The sequence below is a fragment of the Rattus norvegicus genome, chromosome 10, assembly GCF_036323735.1.
Source record: "Rattus norvegicus strain BN/NHsdMcwi chromosome 10, GRCr8, whole genome shotgun sequence".
Taxonomy (NCBI): domain Eukaryota; kingdom Metazoa; phylum Chordata; class Mammalia; order Rodentia; family Muridae; genus Rattus; species Rattus norvegicus.
The window spans coordinates 23,632,165-23,656,304 of record NC_086028.1 but is presented as its reverse complement, the minus strand read 5'-3'; the positions used below and the strand labels follow the sequence as shown (position 1 = coordinate 23,656,304).

At 37.9% G+C, this 24,140-nt stretch overlaps 1 pseudogene; it reads left to right on the top strand.

Moving 5' to 3' along the window:
* Window positions 1-24,140, top strand: part of LOC108352072 (uncharacterized) — a 2,585,468-nt pseudogene that overhangs the window by 928,548 nt on the left and 1,632,780 nt on the right.

Sequence of the window (24,140 nt, the reverse complement as noted above, 5' to 3'; positions counted from 1 at the left end):
TTAAAGAGGAGTATAAAGATAAACATGACAGACTTAAAAATTATCTGGAAAACAGCAGTAAGTTTTTAATTTCAACTCATATAAAATGAGTCTGTTGATGATATTGTACAGAACTATTTGGTAGTAAAGGAAAATATATGGTTTTACTTAATAGTCTTACTTTTATTGAAAATAGTCTTCTCTCATGATATACATCCCAACAACAATTTCTCACCCCCCCCTTATTTCTTTAAGCTCCCTTACTACCTCCCTTCTCCCCCAGATCCATTCCTCCTCCATTTCCCTTTGGAGAAGAGCAGCACACCAAGAAACAACAACCAAATCCAAAAAAGTAGGAATATAATAAGACAAGGCAAAATGCCTCATATACAGGCTGGACAAAGGCAACCCAATAGAAAGAAAAGAGCTTCAAGAGCAGACAAAAGAGTGAGAGACACCTACTACCATTGTTAGGAGTCCAACGAAACCACAAAGGTTAACAGTCACATGCAAAGGACCTGGTACAGACCCATGAGGGTCCCATATTTGACTTTAGTCACTGTGAGCCTATATGAGCCCTGCTTAGTTGACTCAGTGGGGCATGTTCTTTTAGTGTCCTCCATCCCCTCTTGATCCTACATTCTTTCCTCACCCTCTATCCCAGGGTCCCCAGATCTCAAAGGTGGTGTGGTGGTGGTAGGTGGTGGCAATGGAGATCTCTTTCTACAAAAAGTCTAGCTGTGGGTTTCTGCACCTGATCTCATCTGCTGCTAGGGAAATCATTGCTAGTGACAGGGCATTGATCTAGTATAGCAGACATATATTTCTATGCTAACCCACTTAGAAGTCCCTCATTATGTAGATTGGAAGCAATACTTCTTAGGAAAGAAAGTGAGTGATTAAATTTAAATGCTACCTTGTGATGATGGTGAAGAAAAGGAAAAGCTAGGGGAATTTCTTCTCCCCTCCTTCTCTCTCCATCTCTCCCTCCCTCCCTCTCTCTCCTCTAAGTCTGTCTCTCCTTCTCTGTCTCTTGTCTCTGTCTCTATCTCTCTTTCTCCTGTGTCTCTCTCTGTTGCTCTCTCCTTCCCTCTCTCCTGTCTGTTTCTGTCTTCTGTCTCTGTCTTCCTCTCCCTCCATGCTTCTTCTCTGTCTCTCTGACGTTCTTCCTTCTTCTCTTTCCTGTCTCTCTCTGTCTTTCTGTCTCTGTCTTCCTCTCCCTCCATGCTTCTTCTCTGTCTCTCTGACGTTCTTCCTTCTTCTCTTCCTGTCTCTCTCTGTCTTTCTGTCTCTCTATCCCTCTGCCTCCCCATTTCTCCTCTGTCTCTCTATCTCTCTGTCTCTATATCCCTCTCCCCCCATATCTCTACTCTGTCTCTATCTCTCTTTCTTCCTCTCTCTTTTCTGTCTTTCTCTATCTCTATTTTCTAATCTCTCCATCCTTCCATTCCTTTCTTGATCTCACCCTTCTACTTCTTTCTCTTGTGGGCAAATGAGTCTATTACATTTCTCAAACTGAGCTAGCACATAGATGCTCTTGTCTCTGCTTCCTAAATGCTAAGATTGCCATTTGTGATATTGACAAGCTAAGAAGCTTAGTCTACTTTGCAATGAGTGGTGCTAAGAAACCATGCTTGTGTTTATTTTTACTTTGCTCTTATTCTTATTGTCACAGAAATGGCTTCATTTTAGTGTTTAAATTCTAAACTCACAGACTATCGGAGTCATATATGTTTGAAGGAATATTGGGATTTCATATGGCTTTTGGAAGCTGATGAGGAAAACATCCTGTTTTCATTCAACATGTTAAATTTGTGTAGAACATCTAATGCCAGGTTTATAAATTAAGAAGGCAATGGATCTTATTTGAATAATAAAAGTTTATGGGAATGAGCACATGATTATACTGATAAAAATGAATTATATTGGGGGAGAAATAGTACTTTGTGGTTACCAAAGATGTATATATTTTTTAATGGATTAAGTTCTAAGATTCAGGATGTGTAAGTAAACATGTGCCAACTTACTTTGAACCTCTACAAATCTTAGTTAACTATTTGCTGCTACCACTATATTTTGGAGAAAATCTAGCTCTTTCTTACCATAGATCCTACTAACGTCTTACATCTCTACCCTCAAAAATTCTAAGTAAGTCTTTCACGTGAAGTGACATTTTGACGTGATGATTTCAGACAATAAAACACTTATCAGTTTTCATGACACCAAGAATTTCTCCTCTGAGGATATCATAAACCACATCTGAATTTTGCACCACTTATTTTGAAAGAGTGTAAGAGATGTTCCTCTTCTATGTGTGTATGACAAGCACCACTGATGGACTGACACTATTTCCTAGAAGTTCTTGAGCTGTAGCTCTATGCTTTCTCTCATGTTCTGCAGGGCGCACTGGCTCGCCTTTAATTTTGCTACAAAGTTGCCTTTAACAGACAGTAAACGACACATGAAATTCAACCAAACTCACCTCTACAATCCCTAAATTCTGTGGAAGTGTATGACACAAAGAACGACTGCTCAAAAATGAAGACTACCTCCTTTCCTTTCTTTGCTGTTGGCAAGAAGTGTGCTTCCAGAATTGATCACTACAATACAGATTTATGACAGTACATGTCTTACACAAAATACTATATTATTGTCATTTATAGTGCTGCTTATTGCTTGTATAAACTTGTTTTTATTTGTAATTGATATCCCTTTCTGTCATCTATAAAAAAATCATCTGACTTGGGTTAGGATGGACAACGTCATATTTTTTCTCATTAAAATTAATAGAAGGTATTTCTTTTCATGCTACAATTTTCTCACTTAGCAGCAGGGTTTCGGGGATAAATTGGAATGACTAAGTGAGAGACGTGTTCCTATGAGCTCTCAAGACCAGTAACTTTGATTAGAGAGAATATTCGTAAATTGCTAGCATGCTACAGATAAAATATGTTTTTCTTCGAACGGAGATGGAACTATCAGAGACTGGTGGGCTTTCACTCTTTCATATTTTCCTGCTTAACTTCCCTTAAGGTTTCCATATTCAAATATTGAAAAATAAACTCGCCGTTCTCAATGTGCAGCTTACCTTTTGAATTTCCTGTATTAATGACTTCAAACTCATCTATCAAGACACCAGTAGAGGAGTGAGAGCTTTGGGCTTTTTTTTTTTTTTCAGCAGAACTGAGAATGGCAGGGGTTAGCAGTATTCCTTTTTAGTTTATACAATCGTTTCATATTGAGGCATAGTTTTTGTGAGGTCCTGTGTTAATTTTTTGCCAAGCCGACATAATAATGAATACTTTCCATGATTTGCCTTTAAACATTGATTGTGTCCTAGAAATGAAAATTGTTTTCAATTCATGTTCAGGAGTTTTATACATGAATATAATATATTTTGATGTAACCCCCCCTACACACACACACACACACACACACACACACACACACACAGACACACACACACACACTCTTTCCCATTCTATACCTGTATCCATCCTATAACAGTTTTGTCTCAAAATTTCATGCCTTCCCTTTTTCACATTTTAAATTTTTTTACTAGTTATTTTATTTATTTACATTTCTAATGTTGTCCCCCTTTCCCAATTGCCCCTCTGCAAACCCTTGACCCCATCCCCATTTGCCTGCCTCTATGAGGGTGCTTCTTCACCAACCCACTCCAAAGTCACAGCCCTAGCATTCTCCTACACTGGGCTCCTTTCCCATTGATGCCAGACAAGGCCATCTTCTGCTGCATATGCAACCAGAGCCACTGGTCTCTCCATGAGTACTCTTTGGTTGGTGGTTTAGTTCTTAGGAGTGCTGGGGGATCTGGTTGGTTAAAGTTGTTCTTCCTATGTTCTCCTTCAACTCCTTCAGTTCTTCCCCTAACTTCTCTATTGGGGTCCCTTTGCTCAGTCTGATGTTTGGCTGCAAGCATCTGCATCTGTATTGGTCAGGCTCTGGAAGAACCTCTCAGGAGAGAGCTATATCATGCTCCTGTCAGCAAACACTTCTTGTCATGCCTTCTCTTAAAGCAGGGAAGGAAAGACAAATTGTTCTCCTGAAGACAGAGAAGAATTTTCTTAATTGACCTCCGTAGGCAGAGGAACGGCATTTCAGAATATAGGAATCTCGTGGTTATTTCTGACTTGAATAACTGAGTTGTTGCTCATTTGAAGAGAAAATGTAGGCAGAACTAATGTGGAAAGGGGGACTTTCTGACCTTTCTATCATGTGCTATGGTGTTGTTTAGCATCTTCCAAAAGTTCAGCACTTACGAATTTTCCCTTTTTATTTTCACCCCACTGGGACCCTCCATGGTCCCAGTAAGCAGCACCCTCATCTGTGTGCATTAGGGTGCATGTTAACTGACAGAAAAAAATGTGCTACTTCCCATCACTCTAATTAATGAGTCCAACTAACCAATCAGGAAGGACTTTAATTGATAGCTCCCTTCTGGTAAAATATAGAGGTAATGTTTAGAACTGGTGACTAGAAAACAGGATAAAAGAATTTCCGTGGTTGGAAGAAATTAGTGGTGTAATGAAGCTGGCACCGGAAAGCAGGTCAGAAAAGAAAAAAAATCAATTTAGAACGCCTTAATCAAAAGAACTTTGAAGAGAGACTTGCCTCTGCATTTCCAGATGATTGAGATGAAAGAAAAAAAAGTCTCTTATTTTTGTGTTTCCTATTGGATCCCCGGGAGACAAATTTTGAGACTGAGATGAGCTTACACGTGACTAGAGAATATTCATGACATCAACTCTTGTTAGAAGGGGCAGGAGTCAACTTCAGTGAGACGAAGAAATTATGCTTTCGGCGTGTTCTTCACCAATAGCATTGAATACTAAATAGGAAATGTTTCTGCAGAGTGGTCCTGAATAAGGCAAGGAAGGCTCCAGAGTTATAGGTGTGCACCATTTTGATATAAATTATCTTGAAAGGTAATACTAGTTGGAACACATCAAGCTCTTAGTCAAGGCAATTTTGAAATAAGTGTTGGTACATGGCAGTTTCTAGTAGCATCCCTAATGGCTAGGAGATTTCAGTACTTCAGTACCAGGGAAAGATCTGAACAGTCTAGAGTGCTGTCTTCTTTAGGGTTTCATTGCTAGGAACAGACACCATGACCAAGGCAACACTATAAGAACAACATATAGTTGGTGCTGGATTACAGGTTCAGAGATTCAGCCCATTATCACCAAGGCACCATCGAGGCAGGCATGGTTCAAGAGAAGCTGAAAATTCTACATCCTCATCTGATGACCATTAGGATAAGACTGACTTCAAGGAGTCTAGGATAAGGGTCTTAAAACCATGCCCACAGTGCACACCTATTCCAACGAGGCCATACCTATTGCAACAAGGCCACACATATTGCAGCAAGGTCATACCTCCTAATAGTGCCACTCCTTGGGTCAAGCATATACAAATCATTACAAGCCAGTGTGTCTTTAGTGTAGAGAGACCAGATGAAAATATCAGATAGTATAAACTAGAAGAGCACATGTTCTTGTGTTTCTGCATGAGAGATACAAGGATATTGTGACACATTCCATTGTTAGTCTATAAGCCTATGAGGGAAAAGTTACTGAGAATAGAGTCCTCCAGGAGTCATGCTGCTTGGAGTCAAAGGCAATCACTAGAGATTGCTGGCATCTTCATCCCTTGACTGTTCTTATTTAATGTTTTCCTACTCAAAGTAAGAAAAGTGCTAAATCTCACAGACTTTTAAGACTATTAATCTGTCAGTGAACATGCAGTGCACTGTATCATAAATATGGTTAACTCTTTTTTAAAATCTTATTTATTTATTTATTTATTTATTTATTTATTTTGTATACATCATACAGCTTTCTGCCTGCATGTATTCCTGCAGGCCAGAAGAGGGCACCAGATCTAATTATAGATGGTTGTGAGCCACCATGTGGTTGCTGGGAATTGAACTCAGGACCTCTGGAAGAGCAGACAGTGCTCTTAACCTCTGAGCCATCTCTCCAGCCCATAGTTAACTCTTGATATAGATCTAGTCTAACTAATTTTATGTTACAGATTTCCTGGCTTATCATGTTTTCTCTAACCATACAATTTCATTACAATCTTAGTATACGCTGTTGGCTAATGCTCACATATTGGAAGCTTTGTTCTACCAAAGATGTATCTAGGAGATTATAGTTAACCACACAATAAGATATCAATTATAATTGTTATTAGGCATTGCAAAGGTTAAAATGGGAGTTAGTCATAGTGAGTGCAGATCTGAAAGGATGGGGAACTGCTGAGTAAAACCAAGTAAACTGACAACAATCATGATTTCAAGTGAAAATTCTAGATTCATCTATCGCAAACTATTGATTTTAATTGTTTTTCTTTTTTCTTTTTTTTGGAGCTGGGGACTGAACCCAGGGCCTTGCACTTGCTAAGCAAGCGCTCTACCACTGAGCTAAATCCCCAACCCTGATTTTAATTTTTAATATACATTTAAATGTAAACACAGGGTCATATGGCTTAAACATTGAAGGAATAAGAGAAACGTATACATGACTGAAATATATTCTTTGCATATGTCTGTGTGTGTGCATGTGTGTGTGTGTGTGTGTATATGTGTGTGTGTGCATGTATGTACATGTGTGTATATGGTATAATGCATGACTATGGATATACAGGAGAGTATGGTTGTGTACACCCAAATGCACTCATATGAAAGTCAGAGAAGAACGCTAGGAGCATCTGAGACACTATCCCTCACTGTTTTGGCTAGACTGGCTGGGGAGAGAGTCTCCATTAGCACATTAGATTCTGCTCCCCCTATATTGGGTTCCAGGCATTTGTAGCCCTAACCTGCTTTTATGTGTTGCTAGAGATTTAAACTTTTGGGGTTTTCAAAGCATGAGCATTGAGGTAAGAATCTGATTCAAAGTGAAAGTCTCAAAAGTTAGAATATAATCCATTTTCTTGGACCACAAAGATCAGAAATGGGATGAATGAGTTTGAATTCAATTCAGGATATCCCTTGTGCTTTCTACAACAAATGTCACTTAATTAAGAAAGTGCTGTGCTTGACAGCCTAGTATTACAATAAAACCTCCTTTGCCCTCCAGTTTCCCTTCCTCTATTGAAGCTTACTTGCTTTAATTATTTTGCATGTTACATCTTTTCTTGAGAGTTGGTTTTATTTTCCCCTTTATTATTGTATTGTTGAAATTCTTTTATGTTCAAATAATTCAAATAAGAGGTACCTCACTCTGAATTGGCAAAAGGGAAAGAGCATAAATATGATATACAAAATATTACAGGACATGTAAAATAAAAGTGAGGAAATAGAAAATTTTTCTTCTACAAAGTAATGAACAAAGAACTGACCAGCCAAAACCAAAGGTCTGGCCCCTTTCACATTATGTACACCGTACACTATGTATACTTTTGTCTGTATCTCTCCATGCATGTGTATTTGCTCCAGTCCATATCCTGGAATTCTCTGCACTGGTATCTTGGCTTGGGGGCTGCATTGACTCTCATCCCTAAAAAGAATCTCTGGTTCTAGCGCTCAATACAAATGGATCAGTGAGCCATCTGCTTTGGGGAAGATGAGGTCCTTTGATCATGCATGCTGTGCCCACAGGGTGCTAAAATAAATTCTGCTTGGTGTTCTGCAGATTCATTAGGTCGGAATCAAAGTAGGCATCATGTGCAGTGGGTTTGGGGAATGTAGATGAATGCATGAGTATGAGGTCTAAGTCGTCCCTAGAAGAAGCTTAGGTCCAGGAATCACAGGCAAGCACATGCTTTCTACACCCATACTAGTGATATTCAGTTGTATGAAATTAGTAAAGAATCCCTGAATCAGTTTCTTCTTAAAATAAAAGTTACTTACCTATGATGGTCATTGTGGAGGAACTTCATTCCTATTACTAAACTTTGAAGAGGTTTAAAATTATGAATATTACCATAATGAGGCCATTTGACTTTATAAATTTGAGAACCTTGAAATGTGCTAATGTAAATTCTATAAAGTACTTTAAATTTTTAACTGCTACCTCTACAGAGAAAATATAAGCTACAAGTACTTATGAAATAGAACGGGGAAACTAAAAGTATTGGGCAGTTGATGACAACAGAAAAATTTTAATGATGAAAATATTGACTAATGTGATGAATAATATGTAGATTATACGTGAAACTTGTTTTTAGTTGATTTTCCTACACTTTATAATTTTTCTGCCAGGCTCAATCCCAAGATCCATCAAGCAGCCCCATACTTTTCTAGGAAGAAACATTTCACCTTTCCTTTCTGTAAAGAGATTTGTAAAAATCCAACCTGGACTTGAGTTCTCTTTCCACCTCGGGATTCATTCAGCTACCTCGAAAAAGGTTCTCAGCAACAGACCATATGTTACCAAAATAAGGTTTCCACAGAATCATGCAAACCTCCTGTAGCATGGGATGTACGCTCCTAATTGAAAATGGTTGGGAATTGGGGTGATGTCATCCCCCAGGGATAACCAAGTCTTTCAGCCTTTGGTTCACTCAGTCAGATGATATTTTATTCAGTGTTCCTCAACTACTCCATTCCATTACTCAACTCAAAACAAAAAGACACAAATATACTCTCATTCTCTACTTGAACTTAAGAGCAAAAGAAAAATGCCCCTTAATAAATGGCTTAATCATAAATTATCATTTTAAAAGAATCTTCTAATGTGAGCCATGAAAGACACTTCTCAAAATTCCAAATCCTTGTGACAGGAAAAAAAATATGGTTTGGCACTAAAATAATTTTGAATAACACTTGTATCTAATTAGAATGAATTATTTGTCCTTTTAAAAAAAGAAACATATATCTAATTAGAATGGATTATTTGTCCTTTTTTAAAAAGAAGCATATTTAGCACCAGAAAATATTACAGTGGCCTCTGGCTGGCACAGCAACTTAGTTTAGTTTGTAATTGAATTGCATGGAGTAACTCAGTGGATGCCACATAGATCATACAGGCTGCACTCACAGTGCGTTGAGTGAATGAAATTTGAGGAACATTTGTCTCTGTCAAACTTTAGATTCTATCGTCTAGACAATGCAATTCCCCAAATAGAGTAAATTGTGAAACCAAGCCTGTAAGAAGAAAATTTTGTCATCATACATATCACGGTTGCATCGAAAGAGGTCTAAATGGCACAGCTACCTTGTTTACACGCTCTGATATTACATCCGTGAAGGTGGTGAAAATCCAAGATGGCCTTATACATAACCATGATATGCATAAGTAATGATCACAAGAATGAACAAATGAGTGAATAAATAAAGAGATAGACGAAGACAGCCTTTGGCTTATCAAACATATTCGCTACTTTGGGAAAATGGTGGGCATAAGAGAACCTTGGCAACAGTTTTCTTTTACAAAAGAGTAATTTAAAACATGGTAAGGTGAACCAGTGACCCATCTTTCAAACTTTTCCTGTATCATATTCATCACTCTCTTTACTTACTTTTGTAATTAGTTGACCTTTGGTTCTATTATTTTAATTGATATTTTTACGTTCCAAATGTTGTTCCCCTTACAGATCCCCTCTCCAAGAGTTTTTCACGCCCTTACCCTTGCCTTTGCCTCTGTGAGGGTGCCTCTACCTTACCCTGAACTCCCACCACCGTTCTCTAAACCCTACCTCCCATTCTAGATCCTAACTCTCCTACCTCCCACACCCCCCTTCCCTAGGGCATCAATTCAGTAAGGATGAGGACATCCTCTCCCACAGAGACCACACAAGGCAGTCCTCTGCTATGTGTGTGCCAGGGTCCATGGAAGAGCCCATGTATTCTCTTTGGTTGTTGGCTAATCTCTGGGACCTCTGAACGGTCCAGATTAGTTGATATTGTTGTCTTCCTGTGGGGTTTCCATCCCCTTCAACTCCTTCAGACCTTCCTCTAAGGGATTCCTGACCTCAGCGCAATGGTTGCCCGTAAATATGTGCATCTGCCTCAGTCAGATCCTGATAGAGCCTCTCAGACTACATTCAAGGTGAACTCTGTCTTCTGTTTCTTTATTTTTTTCCCTGCAGTCCTTTTAGATCTTGGGTTCGATTTATATGACAATCTGGACAAAGTCAAAGCACTAGGGGTCTCTAGCCATTAATTTTCTTAAATAATGAAATTTTCTTAGTTTGCTTTCAGGCAGAGATCTTACTCAAAATCTTAGACCATTATTCTTTGCAATGAGAAATGACTGACAAGCAGTTTTCTCTCATAGTGCAATCCCAGTTCCCAGTGCAAAGAGCCTGGCATGGGATAAGAAGAGAAAACCAAAGGAAAATAAGCTCCAACTCTCTGATTCATTTTGCATCAAAAAATTACTCTGCATTATCTATTTTAAAAGGGCTGGGAGTAATGTTGCTGGGAGACAGACCACTTGTTAAGCATGTTCAAGGTTGAGGCCAATGCCAGCACTGTGAGAAAAAGTTGTATTTTCTTAAAACAAACTCATTAATATTAATTAGAGCTCTTATGTTCACAAATAAACCAATTGGGCTGCCATTGAAGTACCTGGAAAGGAAGTGTAGCAGACCAAGTCCTCTGGTCCATGTGGTGATACTTCGTTTTGTAGTTTTTTTCATGACACTTTTCAGAACACACTGTTTTATTCTTTCTTTTCTTTTTTTTCTTTTTTATTTATTTTTTTTTTCGGAGCTGAGGACCGATCCCAGGGCCTTGCACTTGCTAGGCAAGCTCTCTACCACTGAGTTAAATCCCCAACCCCTATCATTTCTTTTCTATAATATGTCTAGCAGCTGACTCAATAAGCACTTATTTAATTCAAACATCCTCTAAACCTCTATCAGTTTGCATTTTCCTTTGATGTAAATTTTTAAGCAATATTTTATATTATTAAATCTGTTTCTTTATATCGAAGGTGCAAATGCTGAAAGTTGATGTTTAGATGCACGGCTACTTATTTTCCAGACAAAATTAGTCTGAAACTGTGCTTGATATTTAAATCTACTGGATGAGTTTTAAATCTCAGTGAGTGCTTTTAAAGGAATCAATGAGCATTTTATTAGCACCACCATCATTAGTCTTATTATTTAAAACATTTTGAAAATTTAAGGACCTACATTATAATTTGTTTTTCTTCCCTCCTAGAAGGAAAAATAAAGCTATCTTTTTAAAGTAACAGATCTAGAAATGACATCCTGTAAGCCAGGCACTCAGATTGTCTGATTCTAATCGTGACTGTTTTCAAATAAAAGCATCCTCCAAATGAACTAAAGGAAACAGTAATCAAACTCAAACCTAGCTGTCTCTAATCCACAGCACTCCGCTTACACTTTTCCTTTTGAATTCTTAATTACAAAAAAAAAAAAAGAAAGAAAGACTTTTAATGAGAGACAGCCTAAGCATGAAGCTGTCAGATCTACTCCTGTCCTTGATGAATACAAAAAAAAAAGGGGGGGGGGAGATTTCACTTTTAAAGGAAGCACTGGTTCTCTGAGACATTTGTATTCAAACAGGAGTCTTTCTTTCTTCCTCTTTCTCCTGAGAGAGCAGCTCTACTCCTCAAATGAAAAAGAAATGATAAAACACACCAGGAACTGTGGACCTCAGACCTAACATTTCTCCCTTGTCTTGGAATGTTATTTCCATATAGAAAGCTCCTCTAATGGGACACTTGTAAATGGCAGGGAATTTAGCCCTGTAGAGTCCTCTCCAGAAATTGGATTTTTGCTTAAGCAAACAGCAAACCAGGCAGCGGGAGAAAAGCTATTTACTTGGCAGCCCCGTTGAAGAGCCTTGCAAAAATACAATTCAGTCTGCGCTGACCACTGAGTCAATCGGCGTACACTGGAAAACAAAATCCAGGTATCAGGTCGGTACGTGCATGTAACAGTTAATCTCGGATACACTTTAATGATATTTTTCTTGATTACCCTTTTCTTCTACATAGCGGCTTTTGCAGTTTACCTTCACATTAAAGAAGGGTAAAAGGCTTATACAAGCTGCTAACTTCTCTCCAGACTTTTGAGGGATTATTTAGAATCTTTGCTATTCAAATATAAGCAAATTTACACTCAGGAAAGTTAATCTTCACTTTACGATATTTAATAATGTCATTTACAGTGCCTCACGACAACAAGTTTACCTTCTTAAGTCAGATTTCGTTTTGAAAAGGTTCTTAGGAAGCATACAGGACGTGTTCCCTAATCTTCTCATTTGTCTCGTACTTTAAGACTTCCTTCTTCACATGGGGATGCTTCTCTTCTTTAATCAAATAGCTCATCCTCCTGTATCTCGAAATGCCATTCTCTAGTAGGAGAGTGGGAATGTCTGTGTAGAAAGACAGTCCTTTAGGGAAATGGAAGATAAAGATAATTCAAAAGAGGTGGCAGACCTACTAATTTAAGCCTCCGAAATATTTGCCTTAGTTACTGACATTTTGATGTGTCCTTTGCAGAGTAGAACCTCCATTCCTGTACCCCCCCTCAGCCCCTGAAGACAGCTTTTGTGGGCTGAAGTGATTTTCCCCAGACTACTAACAAGTTTTGTAGTTAAATACCACTGAAGAAAATGAGTATCTCCTCCCGATTTGTTTCCTCTTGTTCACCTATCGACTTGTGAAATTTGATATCTCACTTCATCCTCTTCTGTTCCCTAAACTTTAAATGCAGCTTGCCATTGGAAGGTGCTCTCCCTTGGGAGGAAAGGTGCCATTTATTCATGGAGAATCCCCTATCAGTGAAAAGACGCGTAGTACACAGTCATTTTTACTTCTAGCACAGCTTTCACGGAATTAGGAAAAACACTTCATTCTTCTGCTTTCATTTGTTTAAAAAAATTACATCAAATTGAGAAGTTTATGCTGATTTTGGTGTATCTTGAATTTCAAATTAAAGATATTTCATATGATTATTTATATATTTATATGTATATGATTATATATGCAACACTATTAATATCATTGTTTATTTTCAAATTTATTTCTGACCTAGAATAATATATAAGAAAGAAATAATTAGTGAAAAAGTTAAATAAAGAATAGAACAATAGAAATATTTGAATTTAAAAGTGTTTATAGCTTTCTCATTCATAGCTGCTCTGTGTGTTTCATTTTAAAAGTATAAAACACATAAGGAGAGACCGGATAAACAGTTCTCTGCACCCAAATCCCGTGGGAGGGAGAGCTAAACCTTCAGAGAGGCAGACAAGCCTGGGAAACCAGAAGAGACTGCTCCCTGCACACACATCTCGGACGCCAGAGGAAAAAACCAAAGACCATCTGGAACCCTGGTGCACTGAAGCTCCCGGAAGGGGCGGCACAGGTCTTCCTGGTTGGTGCCACTGCAGAGAGCCCCTGGGCAGCACCCCACGAGCGAACCTGAGCCTCGGGACCACAGGTAAGACCAAATTTTCTGCTGCAAGAAAGCTGCCTGGTGAACTCAAGACACAGGCCCACAGGAACAGCTGAAGACCTGTAGAGAGGAAAAACTACACGCCCGAAAGCAGAACACTCTGTACCCATAACTGACTGAAAGAGAGGAAAACAGGTCTACAGCACTCCTGACACACAGGCTTATAGGACAGTCTAGCCACTGTCAGAAATAGCAGAACAAAGTAACACTAGAGATAATCTGATGGCGAGAGGCAAGCGCAGGCCCCCAAGCAACAGAAACCAAGACTACATGCCATCATCGGAGCCCAATTCTCCCACCAAAACAAACATGGAATATCCAAACACACCAGAAAAGCAAGATCTAGTTTCAAAATCATATTTGATCATGATGCTGGAGGACTTCAAGAAAGACATGAACACACTTAGGGAAGCACAGGAAAACATTAATAAACAAGTAAAAGCCTACAGAGAGGAATCGCAAAAATCCCTGAAAGAATTCCAGGAAAACACAATCAAACAGTTGAGGAATTAAAAATGGAAATAGAAGCAATCAAGAAAGAACACATGGAAACAACCCTGGATATAGAAAACCAAAAGAAGAGACAAGGAGCTGTAGATACAAGCTTCACCAACAGAAACAAGAGATGGAAGAGAGAATCTCAGGAGCAGAAGATCCCATAGAAATCATTGACTCAACTGTCAAAGATAATGTAAAGCGGAAAAAGCTACTGGTCCAAAACATACAGGAAATCCAGGACTCAATGAGAAGATCAAACCTAAGGATAATAGGTATAGAAGAGAGTGAAGACTACCAGCTCAAAGGACCAGTAAATATCTTCAACAAAATCATAGAAGAAAACTTCCCTAACCTAAAAAAAGAGATACCCATAGACATACAAGAAGCCTACAGAACTCCAAACAGATTGGACCAGAAAAGAAACACCTCCCGTCACATAATTGTCAAAACACCAAACGCACAAAATAAAGAAAGAATATTAAAATCAGTAAGGGAAAAAGGTCAAGTAACATATAAAGGCAGACCTATCAGAATCACACCAGACTTCTCGCCAGAAACTATGAAGGCCAGAAGATCCTGGACTGATGTTATACAGACCCTAAGAGAACACAAATGCCAGCCCAGGTTACTGTATCCAGCAAAACTCTCAATTAACATTGATGGAGAAACCAAGATATTCCATGACAAAACCAAATTTACACAATATCTTTCTACAAATCCAGCACTACAAAGGATAATAAATGGTAAAGCCCAACATAAGGAGGCAAGCTATACCCTAGAAGAAGCAAGAAACTAATCGTCTTGGCAACAAAACAAAGAGAATGAAAGCACACAAACATAACCTCACATCCAAATATGAATATAACGGGAAGCAATAATCACTATTCCTTAATATCTCTCAATATCAATGGCCTCAACTCCCCAATAAAAAGACATAGATTAACAAACTGGATACGCAACGAGGACCCTGCATTCTGCTGCCTACAGGAAACACACCTCAGAGACAAAGACAGACACTACCTCAGAGTGAAAGGCTGGAAAACAACTCTCCAAGCAAATGGTCAGAAGAAGCAAGCTGGAGTAGCCATTCTAATATCAAATAAAATCAATTTCCAACTAAAAGTCATCAAAAAAGATAAGGAAGGACACTTCATATTCATCAAAGGAAAAATCAACCAAGATGAACTCTCAATCCTAAATATCTATGCCCCAAATACAAGGGCACCTACATACGTAAAAGAAACCTTACTAAAGCTCAAAACACACATTGCACCTCACACAATAATAGTGGGAGATTTCAACACTCCACTCTCATCAATGGACAGATCATGGAAACAGAAATTAAACAGTGATGTAGACAGACTAAGAGAAGTCATGAGCCAAATGGACTTAACGGATATTTATAGAACATTCTATCCTAAAGCAAAAGGATATAACTTCTTCTCAGCTCCTCATGGTACTTTCTCCAAAATTGACCATATAATTGGTCAAAAAACGGGCCTCAACAGGTACAGAAAGATAGAAATAATCCCATGCGTGCTATCGGACCACCACGGCCTAAAACTGGTCTTCAATAACAATAAGGGAAGAATGCCCACATATACGTGGAAATTGAACAATGCTCTACTCAATGATAACCTGGTCAAGGAAGAAATAAAGAAAGAAATTAAAAACTTTTTAGAATTTAATGAAAATGAAGATACAACATACTCAAACTTATGGGACACAATGAAAGCTGTGCTAAGAGGAAAACTCATAGCGCTGAGTGCCTGCAGAAAGAAACAGGAAAGAGCATATGTCAGCAGCTTGACAGCACACCTAAAAGCTCTAGAACAAAAAGAAGCAAATACACCCAGGAGGAGTAGAAGGCAGGAAATAATCAAACTCAGAGCTGAAATCAACCAAGTAGAAACAAAAAGGACCATAGAAAGAATCAACAGAACCAAAAGTTGGTTCTTTGAGAAAATCAACAAGATAGATAAACCCTTAGCCAGACTAACGAGAGGACACAGAGAGTGTGTCCAAATTAACAAAATCAGAAATGAAAAGGGAGACATAACTACAGATTCGGAGGAAATTCAAAAAATCATCAGATCTTACTATAAAAACCTATATTCAACAAAATTTGAAAATCTTCAGGAAATGGACAATTTCCTAGACAGATACCAGGTATCGAGGTTAAATCAGGAACAGATAAACCAGTTAAACAACCCCATAACTCCTAAGGAAATAGAAGCAGTCATTAAAGGTCTCCCAACCAAAAAGAGCCCAGGTCCAGACGGGTTTAGTGCAGAATTCTATCAAACCTTCATAGAAGACCTCATACCAATATTATCCAAACTATTCCACAAAATTGAAACAGATGGAGCACTACCGAATTCCTTCTACGAAGCCACAATTACTCTTATACCTAAACCACACAAAGACACAACAAAGAAAGAGAACTTCAGACCAATTTCCCTTATGAATATCGACGCAAAAATACTCAATAAAATTCTGGCAAACCGAATTCAAGAGCACATCAAAACAATCATCCACCATGATCAAGTAGGCTTCTTCCCAGGCATGCAGGGATGGTTTAATATACGGAAAACCATCAACGTGATCCATCATATAAACAAACTGAAAGAACAGAACCACATGATCATTTCATTAGATGCTGAGAAAGCATTTGACAAAATTCAACACCCCTTCATGATAAAAGTCCTGGAAAGAATAGGAATTCAAGGCCCATACCTAAACATAGTAAAAGCCATATACAGCAAACCAGTTGCTAACATTAAACTAAATGGAGAGAAACCTGAAGCAATCCCACTAAAATCAGGTACTAGACAAGGCTGCCCACTCTCTCCCTACTTATTCAATATAGTTCTTGAAGTTCTAGCCAGAGCAATCAGACAACAAAAGGAGATCAAAGGGATACAGATCGGAAAAGAAGAGGTCAAAATATCACTATTTGCAGATGACATGATAGTATATTTAAGTGATCCCAAAAGTTCCACCAGAGAACTACTAAAGCTGATAAACATCTTCAGCAAAGTGGCTGGGTATAAAATTAACTCAAATAAATCAGTTGCCTTCCTCTATACAAAAGAGAAACAAGCCGAGAAAGAAATTAGGGAAACGACACCCTTCATAATAGACCCAAATAATATAAAGTACCTCGGTGTGACTTTAACCAAGCAAGTAAAAGATCTGTACAATAAGAACTTCAAGACACTGAGGAAAGAAATTGAAGAAGACCTCAGAAGATGGAAAGATCTCCCATGCTCATGGATTGGCAGGATTAATATAGTAAAAATGGCCATTTTACCAAAAGCAATCTACAGATTCAATGCAATCCCCATCAAAATACCAATCCAATTCTTCAAAGAGTTAGACAGAACAATTTGCAAATTCATCTGGAATAACAAAAAACCCAGGATAGCTAAAGCTATCCTCAACAATAAAAGAACTTCAGGGGGAATCACTATCCCTGAACTCAAGCAGTATTACAGAGCAATAGTGATAAAAACTGCATGGTATTGGTACAGAGACAGACAGATAGACCAATGGAATAGAATTGAAGACCCAGAAATGAACCCACACACCTATGGTCACTTGATTTTTGACAAAGGAGCCAAAACCATCCAATGGAAAAAAGATAGCATTTTCAGCAAATGGTGCTGGTTCAACTGGAGGGCAACATGTAGAAGAATGCAGATCGATCCATGCTTATCACCCTGTACAAAGCTTAAGTCCAAGTGGATCAAGGACCTCCACATCAAACCAGACACACTCAAACTAATAGAAGAAAAACTAGGGAAGCATCTGGAACACATGGGCACTGGAAAAAATTTCCTGAACAAAACACCAATGGCTCATGCTCTAAGATCAAGAATCGACAAATGGGATCTCATAAAACTGCAAAGCTTCTGTAAGGCAAAGGACACTGTGGTTAGGACAAAACGGCAACCAACAGATTGGGAAAAGATCTTTACCAATCCTACAACAGATAGAGGCCTTATATCCAAAATATACAAAGAACTCAAGAAGTTAGACCGCAGGGAAACAAATAACCCTATTAAAAAATGGGGTTCAGAGCTAAACAAAGAATTCACAGCTGAGGAATGCCGAATGGCTGAGAAACACCTAAAGAAATGTTCAACATCTTTAGTCATAAGGGAAATGCAAATCAAAACAACCCTGAGATTTCACCTCACACCAGTGCGATTGGCTAAGATCAAAAACTCAGGTGACAGCAGATGCTGGCGAGGATGTGGAGAAAGAGGACCACTCCTCCATTGTTGGTGGGATTGCAGACTGGTAAAACCATTCTGGAAATCAGTCTGGAGGTTCCTCAGAAAATTGGACATTGAACTGCCTGAGGATCCAGCTATACCTCTCTTGGGCATATACCCAAAAGATGCCTCAACATATAAAAGAGACACGTGCTCCACTATGTTCATCGCAGCCTTATTTATAATAGCCAGAAAATGGAAAGAACCCAGATGCCCTTCAACAGAGGAATGGATACAGAAAATGTGGTACATCTACACAATGGAATATTACTCAGCTATCAAAAACAACGAGTTTATGAAATTCGTAGGCAAATGGTTGGAACTGGAAAATATCATCCTGAGTGAGCTAACCCAATCACAGAAAGACATACTTGGTATGCACTCATTGATAAGTGGCTATTAGCCCAAATGCTTGAATTACCCTAGATCCCTAGAACAAACGAAACTCAAGACGGATGATCAAAATGTGAATGCTTCACTCCTTCTTTAAATGAGGAAAAAGAATACCCTTGGCAGGGAAGGGAGAGGCAAAGATTAAAACAGAGACTGAAGGAACACCCATTCAGAGCCTGCCCCACATGTGGCCCATACATATACAGCCACCCAATTAGACAAGATGGATGAAGCAAAGAAGTGCAGACCGACAGGAGCCGGATGTAGATCGCTCCTGAGAGACACAGCCAGAATACAGCAAATATAGAGGCGAATGCCAGCAGCAAACCACTGAACTGAGAATAGGTCCCCTATTGAAGGAATCAGAGAAAGAACTGGAAGAACTTGAAGGGGCTCGAGACCCCAAAAGTACAACAATGCCAAGCAACCAGAGCTTCCAGGGACTAAGCCACTACCTAAAGACTATACATGGACTGACCCTGGACTCTGACCCCATAGGTAGCAATGAATATCCTAGTAAGAGCACCAGTGGAAGGGGAAGCCCTGGGTCCTGCTAAGACTGAACCCCCAGTGAACTAGTCTATGGGGGGAGGGCGGCAATGGGGGGAGGGTTGGGAGGGGAACACCCATAAGGAAGGGGAGGGGGGAGGGGGATGTTTGCCCGGAAACCGGGAAAGGGAATAACACTCGAAATGTATATAAGAAATACTCAAGTTAATAAAAAAAAATAAAATAAAAAATAAAAAAAATAAAAAAATAAAAAAAAAATAAAACACATAAGGAATGAATTTAAAATCCCTTGGCTCATCTTTCATTAACCATCAATATTGATCTATCCTTATTAAAACTGTGCCTGTGCGTGCGCACTCACACATACACACACACACACACACACACACACACACACACACACACACACGGACTCAGACTCCTCACCATAAAATCTAGAATGAAAGGTGGAATGTCGTCTATCTAGTAGTAGTACAAATCTGTCTTGGACTTTCTTTATCAATATGTTTTTAAAAAAAACTGCATAGACACATGCTCTAGCCATAGAACTTTGTTCCTTAGCCCGTGACAAACAGAGAATTCCAGATGTGGAATGTGGCAGTGTGGAGAAAGTTCAGAACAACTCTTGCATAATGGCAAAAAGATTAGAAAGCATATACGTAACTGAATTGACATAAATCACGATGTTTGCAGAAAATACCTTTTAATTGGGTATTTTTTGTATTTACATTTCAAATGTTATCCCCTTTCCAGGTTTTCCCTCTGGAACCCCCTACCCCATCTCGCATTCCTCTGCTTCTTTGAGGGTGCTCCCTTCCTATCCACCAATTCCCACCTCACTGCCCTGGCATTCCCCTACACTGCATTATCAAACCTTCACAGAACCAAAGGCCTGTCCTCCTATTGATGCCAGACAATGCCATCCTCTGCTATATATGCAGTTGCACCCACGGGTGCCTCCATGTGTACTCTTTGGTAGGCAGTTAGTCCCTGGGAGCTCTGGGGGGTCTGGTTGCTTGACATTGTTGTTCTAAGGAAAAGGATTTCAACACTGAACATGTGATAATGGTCTTACAATTGAGCACAATTATTGGTTGATTGAAGACACACATCGTATACATGGGTCATTGATATACATAGACATAAACAACTTGGACATAAAAATCAAGAGAAAGAGGATTTTACATGCATAGACACACAGAGAAAATGCATGTTACATATATGTTCTCATTTACATATGTTTCCTGTATATTTATAAGATTAGTTTCAATATTATTCAAATTTCACAAATGATTTTTTTCTGGATGTTTAAGAACTTTCCTTTCTTTACTCTAACCAGTGTCTTACACCTTCATTTTAGGTTTTGACTCTCACTTTACCCTTCATAGGTCATATCTTCAAAGTTAGAACCACATACAACCTACTCAACATAAGATTAATGTCTGCAAACAACTCATTCAGAATATGTTGAATGGGACAAGGGAAAAAAATGCCAACTGGAATTGGAAATCTATACTAACTCCAGTGGTTGTAATTCTCAAAAGTATTACTTAGTTTTCATTAAGGATACTCAGAAAACTGATTGTCAGTTTTCTATTTGTCCAATGATAGTAATTCCATCATCATAATATCTCCACATTTATATTTTAGAATAATAATATCTTTCACTATTCAGATACTGTGATCTTGTAGGAGTTTCTACCAATATAATTGCATTAAGACATAACCTAAGCTCGACTTGATGTATTTTATTATTTTATACTCAGTTTTGATTTTCTAAGCACATGATATGATGTCTTTGATTTTTCGGGCAGTTGGCTACAAACTATCTAGCCCAAAGTTTATTTAAAGCCAGCTTCTATCTATGAAACACTTTGCAGATAGATTATCATTCTTCCAATAATAACTTTATAAGTTCACTCAGGACCTTGGCTTCAATATACATTTTATCTGAAGACTGGAATTCATTTTGATAGGTCGTTAGAAATAATCTATTCATGGAATCACGTTGTCTAAAGATCACCTTCTTGAGAAAAGCTGTGAAACAGAAGAGCATATCAATATATTATTACACCATCTGAACTTGATTTAGTAGTAGTTTTTTCAGTGTTGTTATTCCTTTGCAGAATAGTATAAAATCACGAATGAGTACTGTTTGCATTATTAACCATCCCAATTTACTTGATAGATTTGCTACTCTGTGAATATTCTACACTAAACTGAATGGTTTTGTTCTTCCACACAGACTCTCATCTTTTTCTCTCTTAGTTTTCTTTTTTCAATGAGTTACAAGTTTCTTCTTCCATAAGACCTATATTGTGGTGTCTGATTTAAATACGTGTCTCCAAACTACTCTAGCTTCCAATCTTCTGAAGGTACGGTTCCTGTGGTTTTGCTTCTGACATTGTAAAACTTGATATAGCCATGCCAAATACCCCCCTATTGTAATGCCACTATCAAAAATTCACAAGATTTAAAAATGGAACCTAGAACAGGACTCCATAAACATTTTCTCACTCAACTCCCTTTTGTACAAAAATAATTTTACTGACCTAAGGTACAGAGTAATATAAAATAAGATATACAAATGTTACATTTACTGATAATAAATCATTAATTTATTTCAAAACCTTTCTATAGGACATATTTTAATTGAAGACAAGAAGAATATCCATCATAATGAGATAGGTGTGCTTGTTTGCATCAAAATTATTAAATTTTGGGGGCTGGGGATTTAGCTCAGTGGTAGAGCGCTTACCTAGGAAGCGCAAGGCCCTGGGTTCGGTCCCCAGCTCCGAAAAAAAGAACCAAAAAAAAAATTATTAAATTTTGCTTTCATGTTTGATACTGAAGGACATAGAGCATCTTTAATGCTTTTCAGAGTGTGTTAGAATTTTAATCTTACAACATAAATATTAAGGCTGCTCCTTCTAAGGGCATGGTATAAAATAAGAGAGGTAAATAGATGCAGGGCTGTTTGAAAAATTTTAAAACATCTTGTCTAGTCCCACGCCAAAATTCATATAGCAAATATTATGAATTCAATCTAGCCTCTCTACAGAAACCTTTGAAATCAAACAGTAGAGTACAAGAAAATCCAAAAATAATACTAATTTTTTATTTACATGCTAAAGGTTAATAGCAGAGATATTAAAGTCTTTATTTTCTACGTTCAACCCATTATACTTCCATAAGGCCAGAAAATGTTGTATGTACAGTAACGTCTTTGCAGTTCATAACATTCACTAATCTTGGTTTAAGTAGACCCTAGGTCCTTTGAGGAGCCTTCTCTAGTGTAGTTTGACATAGCATGCATATGTGTAGGATGCATGCTGCATGTTTAGAAGCAAAACTTCAGTGAAGGTGCACAATACGTTCATCATCAGAGAACTCTGCCAGTTAAAACAGGATTTCATTGACCAGTGACGTAGTCACTGGCAAGGCAATAAATTAAAATTTATATTTCTTAATATTCGAGCTTCTATATGTCTTACTCTCGCAATAATTTATATAATAAAATGGATTTTCATATTACAGCCCCCAAAAAGGCTATTGTTCGTCTAAAATTCTGTGTAAGGTTTTTAGAGGTTTTGTTATATCTGTTAAGTAATGAAGAGATATTACAATCCAAGCACAGTTAGTAATGTACTTAATACAATGTGTATATATTCCAAAACATCATATGTTGGCTTGCTCATCTTAAAAAAAATAGCACCAACCATTCAACCAACCAACCAACCAACCAACTAACCAACCAACCAAACAAACAATATGATTTAATACTATTGGTGAAACAAAATAACTTCCTGTCTAGATTGAAGCACTTGTAGCTGCCAGTAATCTTGCATTTTGGACTCACTAACTAGAATATTCCTTTATTTCAATTTGTCTAATATATGCACTGTTAATTTTATGGGATATATAATGCCCTATGAAAGAGCTTTGCAATACTGCCCTTTCTATTGCATGATAGCAGGAGATTACTCAAAAAGCAAAAACACTCCTCACCTGGTGTTGAAAGGAATTTAGCGAATGGAAAACAACTCAAGTTTTTGTTTCTTTGTTGTTTTGTTTCGTTGTTGTTTTTAGGCAAATTGGTGTCTTGCTCAACACCGGAGTTTACTGACTCAGGTATGAAGAAATATTTGGTCTAGCTTCTCTTCCCTGCTATGCCTCTCCCTCCTACACTAAGCCGATTTTCTCCCCTCAAGAAGCCATGCAACTTCAAAGTCTAAGGCTATTGGTATCAGGAGCTCTGTTCAGCCTCAGAGGTCACAGATATTTCCACCCTGCCCAAGCTTTTATGGATCAACGTCTTTGTAGGATTCTGTTGCTTTGATCTTTGATGGATTACCTGCTGGATCAGGATTTCCATGGAAGTAGATTTGAGAATATTTTGCTACTGGGAGAATTTTTGGCCAGGTTATTTTTTTATGTTAGATCGAGAGAGAGAGAGAGAGAGAGAGAGAGAGAGAGAGAGAGAGAGAGAGAGAGAGAGAGAGAGAGATATCTTCCATCAATAAAATGTTATGCAATATTGACTCAAGATACTTAAATTATGGTTATGTATTAACAGTTAATGTAATTGCCATAGATTTGGAGATAAAATGTGGTGGAGAAAACCCTCAGTGTTGATTTACTTGTTAAGAAAACAGATGATTACATATTGCTTTCTGACTGAGGGAAATAACTGATAATTATCTTTCTTTATGAAATCACATCAGTCCTCCTATGTCTGATGTGTACAATTTACTAATTCTTTTTATAACATATGTAGTCATAGCTCCTCTGGAAGATCTGTTAAACCAAACAACTAATAATTTATTTGAATTTAAATTGTAGCTTTTTTCTTTTAAAATTCTCATGTTGCTTAGAATATTTAATACATGCTCAGCTTTTTTATTTTAGTTCAAATGAAATACCTTGTTTTTAAAAATATATTATGCAAGTCCTAGAAGTATAAAAAATGTTATCCCATTTTCATTATTAAGTTCACCATTCCTTTGTGCTTTTGTAATTTATGTTCCAAAGTAGACCGGCCAAAATCTTGCGTCATTTTCAACTGTTCTTAAATCATATATA